Raw genomic sequence first — 19,957 nt, 5'->3', positions numbered from 1 at the left:
GTCAAACTGACAGGATGGGCACGAAAAAAATTGACTTTTTTTTCAGGAAATCAGGGCAGCGACGACGAAAAAGTGCAACAAAAAATCACTATGATGGCGAGTGTCTCAAAACGCTCCGTGGGACCTAAAAATAGGATAGGAAAAAATATTTTTGGTCGCCGAAATTTTGTCCTAAAAACTGCCTGGGGGTCTCCAGACTCTTTTTTTTGAGACATACTCAGGCAAGGAAACACAAAACGAAAACTAGATGGATCTCGAAAACAAACCTAATATGAAAAGAACTCAGATTGGTGGTGGACTGGTGATACGTCTCCAACGTATCTATAATTTTTGATTGCTTCATGCTATATTATCTATTGTTTTGGACACTATTGGGCTTTATTATCCACTTTTATATTATTTTTGGGACTAACCTATTAACCGGAGGCCCAGCCCAGAACTGTTGTTTTTTTTGCCTGTTTTAGGGTTTCGAAGAAAAGAAATATCAAACGGAGTCCACACGGAATGAAACCTTCGGGAACGTGATTTTCTCACCGAATACAACTCAGGAGACTTGGACCCTACGTTAAGCCAGCTAACAGGAGCCCACGAGGTAGGGGGCGTGCCTACCCCCCCAGGCGCGCCCTCAACCCTCGTGGGGCCCCTGTTGCTCCACCGACGTACTTCTTCCTCCTATATATATCCACGTACCCCCAAACGATTAGAACAAGAGCCAAAACCCCAATTCCACCGCCGTAACTTTCTGTATCCACGAGATCCCATCTTGGGGCCTGTTTCGGAGCTCCGCCGGAGGGGGCGTCGATCACGGAGGGCTTCTACATCAACACCATAGCCTCTCTGATGAAGTGTGAGTAGTTTACTTCAGACCTACTGGTCCATAGTTAGTAGCTAGATGGCTTCTTCTCTCTTTTTGGATCTCAATACAATGTTCTCCCCCTCTCTTGTGGAGATCTATTTGATGTAATCTTCTTTTTGCGGTGTGTTTGTTGAGACCGATGAATTGTGGGTTTATGATCAAGTCTATCTATGAATAATATTTGAATCTTCTCTGAATTCTTTTATATATGATTGGTTATCTTTGCAAGTCTCTTCGAATTATCAGTTTGGTTTGGCCTACTAGATTGATCTTTCTTGCAATGGGAGAAGTGCTTAACTTTGGGTTCAATCTTGCAGTGTCCTTTCCCGGTGACAGTAAGGGCAGCAAGGCACGTATTATATTGTTACCATCGAGGATAACAAGATGGGGTTTTCTTCATATTGCATGAGTCTATCCCTCTACATCATGTCATCTTGCTTAAGGTGTTACTCTGTTTTTAACTTAATACTCTAGATGCATGCTGGATAGCGGTCGATGAGTGGAGTAATAGTAGTAGATGCATGCAGGAGTCGGTCTAGTTGTCTCGGGCGTGATGCCTATATACATGATCATACCTAGATATTCTCATAACTATGCTCAATTCTGTCAATTGCTCAATAGTAATGTGTTCACCCACCGTAGAATACTTATGCTCTCGAGAGAAGCCACTAGTGAAACCTATGGCCCCCGGGTCTATCTTTATCATATCAATCTCCTACTACTTAGTTATTTACTTTGCTATTTACTTTGCTTTTATTTTACTTTGCATCTTTATCATAAAAACACCAAAAATATTATCTTATCATATCTATCAGATCTCACTCTCGTAAGTGGCCCTATAGGGATTGACAACCCCTATTTGCGTTGGTTGCGATGATTTATTTGTTTTGTGCAGGTACGAGGGACTCACGCGTAGCCTCCTACTGGATTGATACCTTGGTTCTCAAAAACTGAGGGAAATACTTACGCTACTTTGCTGCATCATCCCTTCCTCTTCGGGGAAAACCAACGTAGTGCTAAAAGAGGTAGCAAGAAGGATTTTTGGCGCTGTTGCCGGGGAGGTCTACGCAAAAGTCAACATACCAAGTACCCATCACATACCCTTATCTCCCGCATTACATTATTTGCCATTTGCCTCTCGTTTTCCTCTCCCCCACTTCACCCTTGCCGTTTTATTCGCCCTCTCTCTCTCTATCCTCCCTCTCTTTCTCTATTTGCCCATTTTGCTTGTTTGCTTGTGTTGTGCCTTCCATTTGCTTGCATCTTTGCTTGCTAATAATCTATTGTTATGGATCCACTTAAAGTGTTCTACTTGGATCATCTTCGATCCTTATGCGCTCGTGCTGAAACCCCAACTAGCCTAGTTGATGGGAAATCTTTAGATGAGCATGCTCATTTTGTGCGTCATCGTTTGTGTGAAAAAGGGAAGCTCTTATGGTATCATATAAATATTTTGCTATTCTATGCTTGGAATCTTTGTGAAATTTGTGATTTTACTTGTTGCTCTAAGAACCCTAAAAAAACACCTTCCCTACCTATGTGAGTTCAATGATAATGAAATCTTATCTTCTTACGCAAAGGGTGTTTATAGTTACTATGATATCGAACAAATTGAAGAATTTGTCATTTTTAAGGGTGCTCATGAAGTTTCTTCTTTGATTGAAAAGTATGATTTTACTCTCAATAAATCTGAAATTCCGTCATATTAAATATTGCAATGAAAACTTTGCTCATAATGTCTATGTCCAAGAATTTATTGAAAGCATGACCGTTGCTTTGGAAGAAAATAATGATATGCATGAATCTATAGATAATGATGATTCCGATGATTTGGTTGAAATATCCCTTGATGAACATGATGCTTGTTATTCTTGTGGCCATGACGCCAATATTTATGAAGATAAATTTGCTATAGTTCCTTATGTTAAACATGAGATCGTTGCTATTGCACCCATACTTGATAGTTCCTTCTATGAAAAAGCATAATTGCAATGATGTTATTATATATTCTCTTAATGTCAATTGTGTTAATGATATGCAAAACCCTAAGCTTGGGGATGCTAGTTTTGCCATGACTACTATTTGTTGCAATGATCATGATTGGGGTGATTCTTCTTTTGATCTTGAAAATTTATTTAAGCCCCATCATGAATATGAGATTGATAATAGTGTTTGCAATATTATTGAAAGTGGGTTTGGAGAGGTTATGACTTTAGTTAATGTTAATCCCACTATTTCGGAAGAGTGTCAACTTTGCATGCATGTGGATCATGTTGAAAATATTTTATGTGATAGCTATTTTGTTGAGTTTCCTTATGATCCTACATGTAATTATTATGATAGAGGAAAATATGGTGGTAGAAATTTTCATGTTACTAAATTACCTCTCGTTATGTTGAAATTGCTATTGTTTCTTTCCGCTTCCTTGCATATGCTAGTTTTTGCTTGCCTTGATAATTTGTTTGCCTATGAGATGCCTATGCATAGGAAGTATGTTAGACTTAGATGTGTTTGTCACGTGTTTTATGATGCTCTCTTTGTGCTTCAATTCTTGTCTTTCATGTGAGCATCATTAAAATTATCATTGCCTAGCTAGGGGCATTAAACGATAGCGCTTGCTGGGAGGCAACCCAATTTTATTTTTATTCCTTACTTTTTGCTCCTGTTTAGTAATAAATAATTTATCTAGCCTCTATTTTGGTTGTGTTTTTTGTGTTTAATTAGTGTTTGTGCCAAGTAGAACTGTTGGGAAGACTTGGGGAAAGTCTTGTTGAACTTGCTGTAAAAAAACAGAAACTTTAGCGCTCACGAGAACTGATGTCATTTTTATTTGGAAAGCGCTATTTAGTTAATTATTTTTGAAGATGATCAACATATAAATTCCTCACGTCCATAAATTTATTTTAGAATTTTTGGGGTTCCATATCTTGCGCTAGCTACATATTACTACAGACTGTTCTGTTTTTGACAGATTCTGTTTTGCGTGTGTTGTTTGCTTATTTTGATGAATCTATGGCTAGTAAAATAGTTTATGAACCATAGAGAAGTTGGAATACAGTAGGTATAACACCCATATAAATAAATAATGAGTTCATTACAGTACCTTGAAGTGGTCTTTTGTTTTCTTTCGCTAACGGAGCTCGCGAGTTTTCTACTTTAAGTTTTGTGTTGTGAAGTTTTCAAGTTTTGGGTAAAGATTTGATGGATTATGGAACAAGGAGTGGCAAGAGCCTAAGCTTGGGGATGCCCCAGAAGGCATCCCCTCTTTTGTCTACTTCTATCGGTAACTTTACTTGGAGCTATATTTTTATTTACCACATGATATGTGTTTTACTTGGAGCGTCTTGTATGATTTGAGTCTTTGCTTGTTAGTTTACCACAATCATCCTTGCTGTACACACCTTTTGAGATAGCCATACATGATTTGGAATTTGTTAGAATACTCTATGTGCTTCTCTTATATCTTTTGAGTTATATAATTTTGCTCTAGTGCTTCACTTATATCTTTTAGAGCATGGTGGTGGATTTGTTTTATAGAAACTATTGGTCTCTCATGCTTCACTTAGATTATTTTGAGAGTCTTAATAGCATGGTAATTTGCTTAAAATCCTAATATGCTTGGTATGCAAGATTAATAATAAAACTTTCTTATGAGTGTGTTGAATACTAAGAGAAGTTTGATGCTTGATGATTGTTTTGAGGCATGGAGGTAATAATATCAAAGTCGTGCTAGTTGAGTAGTTGTGAAATTGAGAAATACTTGTGTTGAAGTTTGCAAGTCCCGTAGCATGCATGTATGGTAAGCGTTATGCAAAAAATTTGAAACATGAGGTGTTATTTGATTGTCTTCCTTATGAGTGGCGGTCGGGGATGAGCGATGGTCTTTTCCTACCAATCTACCCCCCTAGGAGCATGCGCGTAGTACCGAGGTTTTTGATGACTTGTAGATTTTTGCAATAAGTATGTGAGTTCTTAATGACTAATGTTGAGTCCATGGATTATACTCACTCTCACCCTTCCATCCTTGCTAGCCTCTTCGGTACCATGCATTGCCCTTTCTCACATTGAGAGTTGGCGCAAACTTCGCCGGTGCATCCAAACCCCGTGATATTATACGCTCTTTCACGTATAAACCTCCTTATATATTCCTCAAAACAGCCACCATACCTACCTATTATGGCATTTCCATATCCATTCCGAGATATATTGCCATGCAACTTTCCATCATTCCGTTCATCATGACACATTCATCATTGTCATATTGCTTAGCATGATCATGTAGTTGACATAGTATTTGTGGCAAAGCCACCGTTCATAATTCTTTCATACATGTCACTCTTGGTTCATTGCATATCCCGGTACACCGCCGGAGGCATTCATATAGAGTCATCTTTTGTTCTAGTATCGAGTTGTAATCATTGAGTTGTAAATAAATAGAAGTGTGATGATCATCATTTTCTAGAGCATTGTCCCAAGTGAGGAATATAAAAAAAGAGGAAAGGCCATAAAAAGGGAAAGGCCCAAAAAAGGAAAAAAAAATGAGAGAAAAAGAGAGAAGGGACAATGTTACTATCCTTTGCCACACTTGTGCTTCAAAGTAGCACCATGATCTTCATAGTAGAGAGTCTCTCATGTTATCACTTTCATATACTAGTGGGAATTTTTCATTATAGAACTTGGATTGTATATTCCAACAATGGGCCTCCTCAAGTGCCCTAGGTCTTTGTGAGCAAGCAAGTTGGATGCACACCCACTAGTTTCTTTTGTTGAGCTTTCATACATTTATAGCTCTAGTGCATCCGTTGCATGGCAATCCCTACTCCTTGCATTAACATCAATCGGTGGGAATCTCCATAGCCCATTGATTAGCCTCGTTGATGTGAGACTTTCTCCCTTTTTGTCTTCTCCACATAAACCCCCTCATTATATTCTATTCCACCTATAGTGCTATGTCCATGGCTCGCGCTCATATATTGCGTGAAAGTTTATAGGTTTGAGATTACTAAAGTATGAAACAATTGCTTGGCTTGTCATCGGGGTTGTGCATGATGATAGCATTCTTGTGTGACGAAAATGAAACATGACTAAACCATATGATTTTGTAGGGATGAACTTTCTTTGGCCATGTTATTTTGAGAAGACATAATTGCTTAGTTAGTATGCTTGAAGTATTATCATTTTTATGTCATTATGAACTTTTGTCTTGAATCTTTCGGATCTGAATATTCATACCACAATTAAGAAGAATTACATTAAAATTATGCCAAGTAGCACTCCGGATCAAAAATTCTGTTTTTATCATTTACCTACACGAGGACGAGCAGGAATTAAGCTTGGGGATGCTTGATACGTCTCCAACGTATCTATAATTTTTGATTGCTCCATGCTATATTATCTATTGTTTTGGACATTATTGGGCTTTATTATCAACTTTTATATTATTTTTGGGTCTAACCTATTAACCGGAGGCCCAACCCAGAATTGTTGTTTTTTGCCTGTTTTAGGGTTTCGAAGAAAAAGGAATATCAAACGGAGTCCAAACGGAATGAAACCTTCGGGAACGTGATTTTCTCACCGAATAAAACTCAGGAGACTTGGACCCTACGTCAAGCCAGCTAACAGGAGCCCACGAGGTAGGGGGTGCGCCTACCCCCCCCCAGGCGCGCCCTCCACCCTCGTGGGGCCCCTGTTGCTCCACCGACGTACTTCTTCCTCCTATATATATCCACGTACCCCCAAACGATCAGAACAGGAGCCAAAACCCTAATTCCAACGCTGTAACTTTCTGTATCCACGAGATCCCATCTTGGGGCCTGTTCCGGAGCTCCGCCGGAGGGGGCATTGATCACGGAGGGCTTCTACATCAACACCATAGCCTCTTCGATGAAGTGTGAGTAGTTTACTTCAGACCTACGGGTCCATAGTTAGTAGCTAGATGGCTTCTTCTCTCTTTTTGGATCTCAATACAATGTTCTCCCCCTCTCTTGTGGAGATATATTCGATGTAATCTTCTTTTTGCGGTGTGTTTGTTGAGACCGATGAATTGTGGGTTTATGATCAAGTCTATCTATGAATAATATTTGAATCTTCTCTGAATTCTTTTATGTATGATTGGTTATCTTTGCAAGTCTCTTCGAATTATTAGTTTGGTTTGGCCTACTAGATTGACCTTTCTTGCAATGGGAGAAGTACTTAGCTTTGGGTTCAATCTTGCGGTGTCCTTTTCCCGGTGACAGTAAGGGCAGCAAGGCACGTATTGTATTGTTGCCATCGAGGATAACAAGATGGGGTTTTCTTCATATTGCATGAGTCTATCCCTCTACATCATGTCATCTTGCTTAAGGCGTTACTCTGTTTTTAACTTAATACTCTAGATGCATGTTGGATAGCGGTCGATGAGTGGAGTAATAGTAGTAGATGCAGGCAGGAGTCGGTCTACTTGTCTCGGACGTGATGCCTATATACATGATCATACCTAGATATTCTCATAACTATGCTCAATTCTGTCAATTGCTCAACAGTAATTTGTTCACCCACCGTAGAATACTTATGCTCTCGAGAGAAGCCACTGGTGAAACCTATGGCCCCCGGGTCTATCTTTATCATATCAATCTCCTACTACTTAGTTATTTACTTTGCTATTTACTTTGCTTTTATTTTACTTTGCATCTTTATCATAAAAACACCAAAAATATTATCTTATCATATCTATCAGATCTCACTCTCGTAAGTGGCCCTATAGGGATTGACAACCCCTATTTGCGTTGGTTGCGAGGATTTATTTGTTTTGTGCAGGTACGAGGGACTCGCGCGTAGCCTCCTACTGGATTGATACCTTGGTTCTCAAAAACTGAGGGAAATACTTACGCTACTTTGCTGCATCATCCCTTCCTCTTCGGGGAAAACCAACGCAGTGCTAAAAGAGGTAGCAACAGGTAGATGTACATGTGGACTCGGATTGGTGGTGGACAGGCAGATCTATATGTGGACTCGGATTGGTGGTGGACAGGCGGATGTATATGTGGACTCGGATTGGTGGTGGACAGGCGAATGTATATGGCAGCGGTAAGGAATATGTTGGTGGTGGTGGTATGTGGTAGGAATGATGACAATGGTGCTGCGGCAGCGTGACAACTTGTGAACAGAACTCGAAACTCTAAAGGAAACTAGACGCTAAGACCTGCAACTAGACACGATGATGCAACCACAAATTCAACAATGCAAAACCCTAAAAAGATTATGCAAAGGCTTAGATTGGTTCGGATATGATGACCTAACCCTAACTTTTTCTTGGCTTTTTCATGGACTGTAGGTATGAAGAACAGACTCGATCTAAACTATGAAAAACTGTAAAATCTCACCGAGCAACCTGGAAATCTGATACCACTTGATAGAGGCAAAGGTGTCCCATCTTTTGATGAGATGGTGGCTATCGTTTTGGAGGAAGTTGACTTTGACGATCCGACTACGAATGTGCGAGGACGTCGCTCCTTAGCAATCGGTAAACCAACTCCGAGAGGTTATTGACCACGCCGGAGCATGATCAACCTGACCAAGAAGGTATGTTTCCTGCAGGCAAACAAAGATCAAGCAAGAAACTGAGATTGCAATCTAGATATTGCGAATATAAGATGAAAGCTTTATTGATCAAGGTGGGGTTCTGTGACGCCTTGGTCTGGTCGTTGAACACAAACGAAGTACGCGAACTTGCAGCTATGCCGAACTTTTAATCTAAACAAAACCCCAAAGTCTAAACGATGCCCTAAGGGCTGTATATATGGAGGAGAGAGGGGGAATTTCGTGGCCCTTGGTGGAGCGGTCCGAAACCAACCCTAACTCTTGTTTCCCCACACATACGGACTCTAAAAACAGCCTATACTTATGTATTTCGAAAATATATGGGCCTGGCCCAATAATAAGGTGACGCAGCACCTAGAATAGCCCCTGGACAAAATTTATGAAGTGGCATCTTGTATATTTTGTCCAAGGCTTCATGCACTCCTTGTGGTGGCTTCAAAGTCATGAAATCATCACTTGTAACTCTGTTCTTGATCCCCTTGCGCATGCCATCATCTCCATGCCTGAACTTGCTCCAAGGTTCATCTTTCTTGTCCAAGCTAGGCCCTTCATTTGTAAGCAAAACAAATGTATCTAATTTAGGCAACACCATATTCTCATGAACATTAGAATCGTTACCAAGAAACGAAAGTACATGATAATTCAATTGGCGTGCGCGAGCTCTAGTAATTGGTCTAGTATGTATAGTAGCAGGGGTTGTGGGTGTAACAATGGTATTGATGTCCTCATCACCCGCCGAAGTTTCTGCCTTGGTAAAGGTTCTAAGTCGGAGGAAATAATAGTTACCTCTTCTTCGACTGCCTGGCTGGCCCCCGTGTCATCCTGGCAATAGTCAATGTCAATAAGGTTGTTAAAAAATAGGCCAAGAGAGTCAAGGGCTACCTCCGACTCAGAGGTATCGTCCAGCTTAAGTAATTCAGAGGCAGTTGGTTTCTTCTTAGACTTCCTAACGGTCTTTTTTACGGCTCTCGCGGCAGCTTTAGCCTTTTTGGCAGCCTCATGGTCATATTTGGCCTTCCAGAAATCAGATTTAGCCTGTGGAAGGATAATATGTTGAAGTTCATGCAATACTTAACTGCCGAGGGAAAAAGAAGTCAAAAGATTTACCTCTGGCGTCGGGTGTCGGTGTGAAAACCGGTGGATCTCGGGTAGGGGGTCCCGAACTGTGCGTCTAAGATTGATGGTAATAGGAGACAGGGGACACAATGTTTACCCAAGTTCGAGCCCTCTCTATGGAGGTAATACCCTACGCCCAACTGTACACGCCCCAGGGGCTCCTCCCGGAGGGGCCCCCCACCCCACGCCCAAGTGGAAGCTCCATGCTCCACACTAGCTGCCGACACTGCCGAGGAGCGGCTATGCCCGTGCACAAGCGGAAGCACTATGGTCCGCGCTGGTGATAAACAACTGAGGGCGACCCCACGGTCGTACCAACCTCAGGGAGCCCAAAGCTCAGCGCCCAGCCTCACCACGACGCCTCCCCTCGGGAGAGTCGCGCGAGGGGGCTGCGCTCGGGTCACGCCCAAGCGCACGCCACCCAACCAGGTCCCCCGGACCTGGGCGTCGCGCGCCCCTCCCGAGGCCTCGGCGAGGGCAAGTATGGAAATTGTTTGAACGTCAAGGGGAACTCCTGAGCATCGTGACTCAGGAGCCTAACTGGTCACGTAGCCCCTCACTCCTTGGTCCGTCCTGGTCTCCGGTTGGCCCAACGGCGGTTGAGGCATACGCGGGGCCGGGCTCTGCCGATGTAGAACATCAATCTATCCTCACGAACTCTCCCTATATGTTGTTCGCACGTCAAGGGGGACTCCTGAGCATCGCGACTCAGGAGCCTAACTGGTCACGTAGCCCCTCACTCCTTGGACCGTCCTGGTCTCTGATCGGCCCAATGGCGGTTGAGGTATGCGCGGGGCCGGGCTCTGCCGACGCAGAACAAGGCAAATAAGGAAGGAAAACGCAGAATCTCAAAGCAAATATTACAAGCATACTGTTCTCACAATATCAAATGAAAAGTCTAAACGCCTTCACGAGGCCTGATGTATGTCGCAGGAATGAAACAAGGAGAATAGCCGCAGGTCACCCCTGGATATCACCGTCGCCTGCGGAAGGAGCTCCCCTGTGGGCGACGATGTCCTCACCTTCGCCACCAGCCGCAGGATCCGCGGCATCACCAGACAGAGGATCGGAGACAAAGCCGCGGAACTTCCCCATCAAAGCCTCCACTTGACCTTGAACGGCTACGGCGGCGGTTTCGTAGAGATCTTCAGCCACAGGCTCCAGCAGCTCGTCAAGCTGGGCGTTGGGGTCGCGCAGGTGCAGATGGCTGAGGACACGGGTAAGTGCGGCTGAAGATAGAACGTGAGCTTCCGCCTCCGCCATGGGACCGAGGCCCTCAACGACCTCCTCAAGCGCCTTCACCACGAGAGGAAGCAGCTGGGTGGGGCCGTCCTCGTCAGTATCTAGCTGCTTCTCCAGGCCATGCTCGTAGAGCGTCCTCAGCGCCTTTCGAGATCTCTTCTCGAGATCGGCAAAGGCCACACGGTCTTCGGCCAGGACCCATGCCTTGGCATTGAGATCGGCCTCCTTTGCCCCCATCTTCTGCTCCAGCTCCTCCAACCGGTTGCGCTCGGCAACCTGCCTCTTCCCCAGCTCCGCCAGCTCAGCATCATGGTTCTTGACGGCTTCCTCCCGGGCCTTCATCTCCTTCTCCTCTGCTTCACGGCGGCGCGCCTCTTCGGCGTGCTTATCGCGCAGGCTCTGCAACTCGCCCTCCAGTGCTTGGTAGCGGCCACGGGCGGCCTTGGCTTCTTTCAGCGCCGCCTCACAATCGGCTGCAGCACCGACGACTCCTTGCTTCTATCTCTCAGAAGCCGTAACAGCCTGGCCCAGCGCCGCGCGTACTGCCAGGTCAGAATGAAGCCAGCCAGAGGCCAACTCCAGACGCCCGGCCACCAGGTGTGGGTCAGCGCTCAGGAGATCCGCCTGCAGTTGGGTCATCTCAGAAAGGGCACGCTCCAAGACGGCAGCAGGAACAGAAGAACCAAGGAGTGGAGGCGCAGCAGTAGGAGGAAGTGACGTCATCACCAAGGCTTGGGAGACCGCGGGTTCCAGAGCAGCTGGGACCTCATCAGTCGCGCCAAGGACCGGCACCTCCGGAGCTAGCGGGGCCATGGGGGCTGACTCCATGCGGTGGAGCTCCTCTTGGCCCCACGAAGACGACCGGGCTGGGGAGGCACGGGCGATGTTGCCTCCTTGCTCTGCGGAGGGAGGCACAGCTGCCTTACCTCCTTCCTCTTCTTCGCTGAAGATGTCGGCCTGATCAACCAAAGGCGAGCGTCAGAAAAAAAAAAGCACCCGCACGGACCGAGCGAAGTTCAAAACACCTACCGGTCCACCGCAAGATACTCCACCTTTCGCTTGTGAAGCTTGAGGCCCGACAGCATCGGGACCTGAGGAGCAGGCGCTCGGGCTCCGGTGGCGCCATGCGGTGCGGAGGCGGAACCGGATCCAGCCCCAGGAGATGTTGGGGTGGAGGCGGCACCACGGTCCACCAGCGACGACCTACCCTTCATCGGGACGAGGGGTTGCTCCTTCCGTCCTTGGTAGGCGTCGGCCTCGGTATCATCAGGAAGGGCGCCGAGAATCTCGGCCTTGCTCGGAGGGGAGGTCTCCTCCACCTCTTCCAGGGTCTCCTCAGAGTCCTCCTCCTCCCCCTCTCCACGAGACTCGCCAGAACACACCTCCACCGGCTTCTGCGCCGAAGGATCTCCCGAAAGCACCGGCGGCACCAGCCCGCGTGCATCAAAAGTTGGCCTGGAGGCGATGAATTCCTCCCGGTCCCTGCGTTGGAACAGGGGAGTGAAGGCACTAGGTGGGTACTCCTGGTTGTCTCCAACTATGAGGCGTAGGACGGCGTCCAGTTCGTCGTTAGGCAGGTCCCCCGGCCTCAGGCGGGCCTTGTTTTCCCCTCCTTCAAGCTGCCAGAAGGGACGCACGCGTGCCTAGAGTGGGGCGACCCGCAGCGTCAAGAACTCCCTAAGGAGCATCGCTCCCATTATTTTGGCCGCCCTCGCATTGCCCGGCTTCAGGTCAGTCATCATCTGCTCCAACACTGACGATGCCCGCTTGTCGACAAGCTCCACCCTGGGCCACTCCTTGCCTTGCCGGGGCGCCTCAGTCGGCAACGCTAGGCGCGGATGGGCGAGCTTGGCGTCCACCATGACCCACTTGGATCGAATGTTATCGGCCCTCTTCCCGGTGCTCGAGATCGAGTTGGCCTTGCCAGACGCAACGAAGTTGGCGCATCCAGAGATGTGACCCTCGCTAACACGAAGGAAGAAGAAGTGGCGTAGGAGCGCCACAGAAGGCATCACGCCCAGGTACGCCTCACAGTAGTAAGCAAAGATGGACAGGAGGAGGACAGAGTTGGGGTGGAGATGCAACGCCTGCAGCCCATAGTGGTCGAGAACTTCATAGAAGAAATCAGAGAAGGGAGGAACCAACCCGACGGCAACGCTGCTTGAAAAGAAGGGGAAGAGGGTGCTCCCCTCAGGCTTCGGCTCGTCGGAGGCAAGCCGGAGCTCCATCCTCCCCCACTCGTTGCTCTCTCCCGCCGTCAGCACGCGCACGGAGGCAAGGCTCTTCTCCATGACAGTGGGCGCCTTAAGAGTGGGCTCGTACCAAGCCGGGGACGAGGAAGTCTTGACCTTGAGTGGCGCCATGGGCGGAAGATGCAGAGCGAGGCCGGAGCAGATCTATAGGTAGCGGCGGCGAAGAGCAAGAAAGGGGATCTAGAGCGAGGCGAGGAAGAAGCAATGAAGGCAAGTGCCGCCCGCGCCAGCCTTTTGTCAGGTCAAGCAGTTGCTGAAACAACATGGGGAAGCGGAGACGCCCACGTCCAATCAACCGCCACGCATCAACTGAGGCCGCGGGCTTTTTGGGCCCGCGGTGCTCCAAAATTGACCCTTGGCTTCGCCGCGAAGCCAAGCCCGAGCGCACCTTGGGAACGGGGGCTACCGTCAGTGTTCTGGGAACGGGGGTCCCCAGACTTGCCTGCCTGCGGCCCGCGGCGTGGCTGAGCCAGCAGGCCTACAACCCATCTTCACTAACAAAGTGCCCAAGACCCTCGCGAGGGGCCAAGCCTCGTGAGGCGGATGACGCAAGACCTCCTCTGGAGTGGCTTAGCTAGGCAGGCTCACGAGGAGCGGAGATATCAAGGTGAGGCGAACCTCACGAGGCTCTCGTGACGTGAGCCATGACGATCGACACCAGGCGGGTGCCAGCGCACACGGCGTCCTTGTTTCCTCTTTGGTGCAAAGGGGGCAAGCGCAGCCGCGGAGCACCGAGGCCTCAGGCAAAGGTTGCCATTTCGGTGCAATGAGAACAAGACCATGGACTGCAAGACGAAGGTCATCGTGGAGCCCAGAACAGCGTCACCCCCAGAACTTTGTGCAGGCGAAGACTACTTTTGTCAGGATAGCTTGTACTAGTTGTCCCCCTTCAAAATTAGCCCGCCATTGTTGGCTCCCTTCCCGCTCGATATTTGGGAAGAGGACCAGGGCCACTATAAATAGGACTAGCCACCACCTTAAAGAGGGAGAGAGACCCCCCCACACACACACACAAGATCACCGAGCTCAAGAACACCTCAACCTCAGGAGGCCACTCTTCCCTTGTATGGTTCATCATCAGCCCAAGAGGCAATCCACCACCACCACACTGGAGTAGGGTATTACACCACAACGGTGGCCCGAACCAGTATAAACCCCGTGTCCTTCTATGTTGTGAGTTCGTCGAGTTCGTCCGCAAGATCTTAGCGAGCTAGAGCGTAGATCGGTTGGAGGGAAAGACTTCGCGCGCACCCCAGTGTTCGAACCTTAAGGGTTTACCGGACCCCACATCTCAACAAAGCCTTAACGGCTGATCTGGAGAAGGCCTTACAAGAGGCGAGAGGAGCACGGTCGGAATGCAGAGCGGCCCGTGAGGAGGTTCGACATGCGAGGGGGATAGCGGCTGGAAAGCCCTTTCTGCTGCAAACTAGGTTCGGCGACCCGAACTATACCCAACTCAACTAAGTATGGAGTTCTCCGGACGAGTTCTTGGACTTGCCGAAGAGTTCTGCCGATGCGGCGCAGTATTACCAAGCGCGGGATGGATATGCAACGGAGAAGCTTTCTTGGTCACATTTTGGCGCGTCAAAGCGTCCTTTGTTGCTTAATGAACAGATGTCCCAATGGGCCGAACTTCATAGATGTCCGGCGGGCTGCCATGAAGGACGTCGTAGTCCGATTGTGGCCAACCGAGCCTGTTCCGAATAGCTATTTCCGTTTAGTGCAAAGGCTTGTTGACGCGATGCCGCGTATCAACGCTGTGAAGCGGTCAGCGTGCATTGAGGGTGCACGGATGGCTTTTGCCCAAGTCAAGGCGTTCTGGGGGAAGATGAAGGCCATCGATGTTGCGACGAAGGTCCACCCAAAGGGAAGGACCATCCGGAACCGGAGCATTATTTTGAAGACATCCTAGAGGCCGCCCGCTTTGTAGAGGGTAAGTGCTCAAAAGACATAATGTTCGAGTGATGTGTATGAAAATTGTAAAAAACAATTTTATAGTTAATCTATTTATGTTTTGCTTGAAAGCTTGAATTCCTCCTGTGCTGACATTTTGATATAATCTGAAAGTTTTCCAGTCGTCGGCTTCAGCCCCCTCATAGGAAGTACGGGGGTGTTCGAAAAAGCATTTAATCACTCTTTATCCAATGTCTTGGTCCATGAAGGAGGTGATAATGCGGCGAACCAGGCAATCGGACTATAAGGCGTTAACACTTTCACTTAGCCATAGGAGTTTTATGGTGGAGCTATGACATAGCCCCTGGTATGTATGTGGCGTATGGTGCCTTACATATTTGACCTGAAAAAGATCCCTCGTGTGACACGGAGAATCACTAAAGATTCCAATAAGTCGTCAAGTGGTTGGCCAGCTCACGCCGCATCATGACAGTCAGTTTTCGGCTTTCTCTACTGAGGTGCTCGTCCGGTTTAGACCAGGGCACAATCGCAGTAGTTCTCCCTTTACTACCCTAGCCGATAGAGCGGAACGTAGGGTAGCAAGCACAGGAGCCGGGCAACCCAACTATTGACCCAAGACAATGATTTGGAGCTGATGCATATAAGGCCAAACTTGCGACGCCGAAGTATGCTATAGAGTTGTTCAGACTTTTGCTGGCAACTCATTTGTTCCCACACCAAGCCCCTGGCAAGTTAGGCCAAGGTACTTTTGTGAAATAACCATAGGAGCCATATTTGTCGGGAAAATCATACGGATGACTTGCTCGGATATTGTTTACTGGTAACTGAGCGATATGACGATGATTACTTATGATATATGTATATAAAAGCCATCCCCCCGGCTATTTGACATGCTCGGGGTTGGAGGCGGAGGAACAGGCATAGTACAGGCTCGAAAAATAGAGAGTGCGGTCTACAAAAAGTTATTTTGGACCTCCTGTCACACGTCTGCACTACCAGTCCTCAGTGGGGGGAATCCTTGATGGACATAGCCCCTTAGGTGAGTGTACGGATCCAGACTCCGATAGAGCCGGTTTCCGATTTTTATCCTGTTCGTCACCTATTTTTTAAAGGATGTCGAAAGAGAAAATAAAAAAAGAAAGTAAATAATTATATATAGAAAAAAGTTACTGGAGTGCTCGCAGGCTTGTCCGTATTGTGCTTCCATCGATGCCCATGGTTTCTTGAGTGCGTAACAATGTACGCGCGGTACAAACTTTGTAGGTGTACGAAGTGGGCGGCGGAAGCCGGGTTGCTATTGCCGTTCTACGGGTAGTGGATCCTCGGGTGGAGACTCCTTCAGACCCTCGGTTTTTCATTGGTGAACCTTTCCGTCATCCCTGTCGCTTGGCAGCTTCCTTCCCCTGTGTTCGGCATTGAGCTTGCCAGCCTATTTAAAGACCCAGCAGTTTCTGTTGGTATAATTAGCTGGTTTACCGGGGTGGCCATGAATCTGGCAGGGTCGGTCCAAAATCCTGTCCAGGTTGGATGGTTCATCTCGGTTCGCCTTGGATGGCTTCTTCCGCTGACCGGGCTTGGGGTTGCTGAATCCGGCGTTGACCACTGTGTTGCCTGATCTTTCATTGTCAGTGTGACTGTTGTTTTTGCTTCCCCGTGGCTTACCGTTGGCGTCTCGGATTTCGGAGGTGCCCTGGTTGCTTGTGCCACTGCTTCTACGAGCGAGCCAGCTGTCTTCTCCCGTGCAAAAGCGAGTCATCAGAGCAATGAGAGTTGTCATGGATTTAGGTCCTTCTTGGCCGAGGTGGCGTGCGAGCCATTCGTCCTGGACGCTGTGTCTGAAAGCCGCGAGGGATTCCGCGTCCGGACAGTCGGTGATTTGGTTCTTTTTGACTAAGAACCGGGTCCAAAGCTCCCTGGCTGATTCGCCGGGCTGTTGGACAATGTGACTTAGGTCATCGGCATCCGGTGGTCGGACATGTGTTCCTCGGAAGTTATCGAGGAAGGCCTCTTCCAAGTCCTTCCAGCTACCTGTGGAATTTTCAGGTAGGCTATTTAACCAGTACCGAGCTGGTCCTTTTAGTTTTAGTAGGAGGTATTTAATGGCGTGGAGGTCGTCTCCACGGGCCATATGGATGTGGAGGATGAAATCTTCTATCCATACTACGGGATCGGTTGTCCCGTCGTATGATTCAGTGTTGACGGGTTTGAATCCTTCGGGGAATTCATGATCCATTACTTCATCAGTGAAGCAAAGCGGGTGTGCGGCGCCTCTATGTTGGGCCACACTGCGGCGTAACTCCGAAGGAGTCCTATTGCGGTTTTCGGCCTGGTCGCGGCGAGGTGTGACACGCCCGAATAGGTAGCCATCGTCGCGTGTCGAAGCATGTTTTCGTGATCTGTATATCGGTCATGCGCTTCCTACTCTATTGTCCCAGTCCCTCTACAGATTGTCTGGGTAATCATGGCCTGCATTGTTCTTGCCTTTACGGCGAGGTGGGGCGGTCTGGTGTTCGGCTTGAATTGCCTCTTTATCCGGACAGAGTTGCCGTCGACCTGCCACATTGTGTGACGATGGTATGGGCTCCAACGCCCCGTCATCAGAGTGGTAGAGCGATCAGTGCTTTGGGTAGTTTTTGGCTGGGCCCCTAAGGCCGTATTCTTCGGCGACCAGGACTTCCGTCCATCTGTCATTGAGTAGGTCTTGGTCAGCTTGAAGTTGCTGCTGCTTCTTTTTCAGGCTCCTTGCCATAGCTATCAGTCTGCGCTTGAAGCGCTCCTGTTCGAGGGGCTCTTCGGGTATGATGAAGACTTTGTCGCCGAGCCTTACTTCATCTTCTGAGAGCGGAAGGTAATTGTCGTCCTCCGAACCGTCTCTGGGCAGGGCCTGTTCGTCGGGGCTGGCTTAGCCCGTTTTTCCTGTTCCTCCTGCTCGAATGTTGCTCCCATAGGGTCTTCATTGCTTTTGGCGCCGTTTGGAGTACTATTTTCTCTAGTGCCATTGTTGTTGCGGTGTGACTTGGGGCGCCAGAACTTAGATTGTGACTCGGAAGTTTTGACTGGATCTCCCTTGTCTTTGCCGCGAGGCTTTTTAAGTGTATCGATCATGTACACGTCATGTGAAGGGGTGGCCGTCTTGCGCCTGATGGCTGGCGGGTCTTGGCCTTGCTCCTTATTTGCATCGTTGTCTGTACCGTCAATGTCTGCGGAGCCAGGAGTGGGCAGGTCGGTTAAGTCCTCGACAGTGGCTATGAAGTGGGTGGCGGGTGGGAAACAAAATTCTCCGTCGTCAGCCCCTAGTTCGAACCGGACATAGTTTGGCTGCGAGTCTCCCGTGAATGACAGGTTCTTTAAAGAGTTTAGCACATCGCCCGAAGGTGAGTGCTGAAAAACATCTGCGGCACTGAATTCGAAGATCAATAACCGATCTAGCTCGGTGTCCGCAAGCGTATATGGTCCGGAATTTATAGCCGGAGACGAATCCGGAGTTCCATTGACGCCGAGATCGCGAGGTGTCGAGTCCGTGTGCGGCTCCAACGCCGTGAACTGTATGGCCTTGGATGGCACAATCTGCTCCGGTTCGAAGGCCGTTGCAGCAAAAGGGACCATCTCCTGGATGTGATCCGATGATAGATTTAAGTCATGTTCCTCGGAGCGAGAGGGAGCGATCGCTACGATCTCAAATCCATTGAAGATCAAGTCTCCACAGATATCCACAACGTAGTTCAAGTTTCCAAATCTGACCTGGTGGCCAGGGGCGTAGCTATCGATCTGCTCCAGATGGCCGAGCGAGTTGGCCCGTAGTATGAAGCCGCCGAACACGAAGATCTGTCCGGGGAGGAAGGTTTCTCCTTAGATAGCATCTCTATAGACGATTGAAGGAGCCATGAACCTTTCGTGGATGGCACAGTGGAACTCTCAATGAAAGCACCAATGTCGGTGCCAAAACCGGCGAATCTCGGGTAGGGGGCCCGAACTGTGCGTCTAGGATCGATGGTAACAAGAGACAGGGGACACAATGTTTACCCAGGTTCGGGCCCTTTCTATGGAGGTAATACCCTACGTCCTACTTGATTGATATTGATGAATATGGGTGTTACAAGAGTTGATCTACCACGAGATCAAGATGGCTAAATCCTAGAAGCCTAGCCTATATGACTATGGTGATGAATATATCCTTTCCGGACTATCCCCTCCGGTTTATATAGACACTGAGGGGATCTAGGGTTTACATAGAGTCGGTTACATAAGAAGGAATCTTCATAGTCGGTTGCCAAGCTTGCCTTCCGCGCCAAGGAGAGTCCAATCTGGACCCAGGTACGGTCTTCGGCCTTCATGTCTTCACAGCCCAACAGTCTGTCCCAATAGATAACAGGCCGGACGCCCGAGGACCCCTTAGTCCAGGACTCCCTCACTGGGTTAAGCTTACAGAAAGGGTTCAAACCCCCTAAACTGCAGTCTTCATAATTGCTATTGATAAGCGTGGTTGCCATATCAAGGATGGCCTCTTCAGTCAGACGCAGAGAGCTATGGCGTAAGGGATCATCAGTTCCTCCGGTGTATGAATACATCAAGCCGAGTTGGCGGCTTAAAGGTATAATCCGCCATGCGACCTAGCAGCGGATTAAGTCGACTCCGGTTAAGCCATTTCCTTGCAAGGCTTGAACTCTTCTGATTGTAGGGACAAGTTTCTTGCGTTCGGCAGGGGTAAATTTATTAGGGAGTTGGTATTTGGCGTCGAGACGCTCAGCACGATAACCCGGCATCGGATTTTCATCAGACGGCGATATATCTTTACAGTAGAACCATGTTTGGTTCCAGTCTTTGGGATGGCTTGGCAAGACTACTTCAGGGAAGATGGCATCTCGTCTGCGTTGAATTGAAATCTCGCCAAGTTCCAAGCTGGGACCATTGGTATACTCGTTCTAGCGGTTCAGGTAGAAGTATTCCCTGGAGAGCTCAACACTAGGTTCTTCTTGAAGGTATACCTCACAAAAAACTT

This window comes from Triticum urartu, chromosome 7 (assembly GCF_003073215.2).
Source record: "Triticum urartu cultivar G1812 chromosome 7, Tu2.1, whole genome shotgun sequence".
Taxonomy (NCBI): domain Eukaryota; kingdom Viridiplantae; phylum Streptophyta; class Magnoliopsida; order Poales; family Poaceae; genus Triticum; species Triticum urartu.
Note: the sequence above shows the minus strand (reverse complement) of the source record.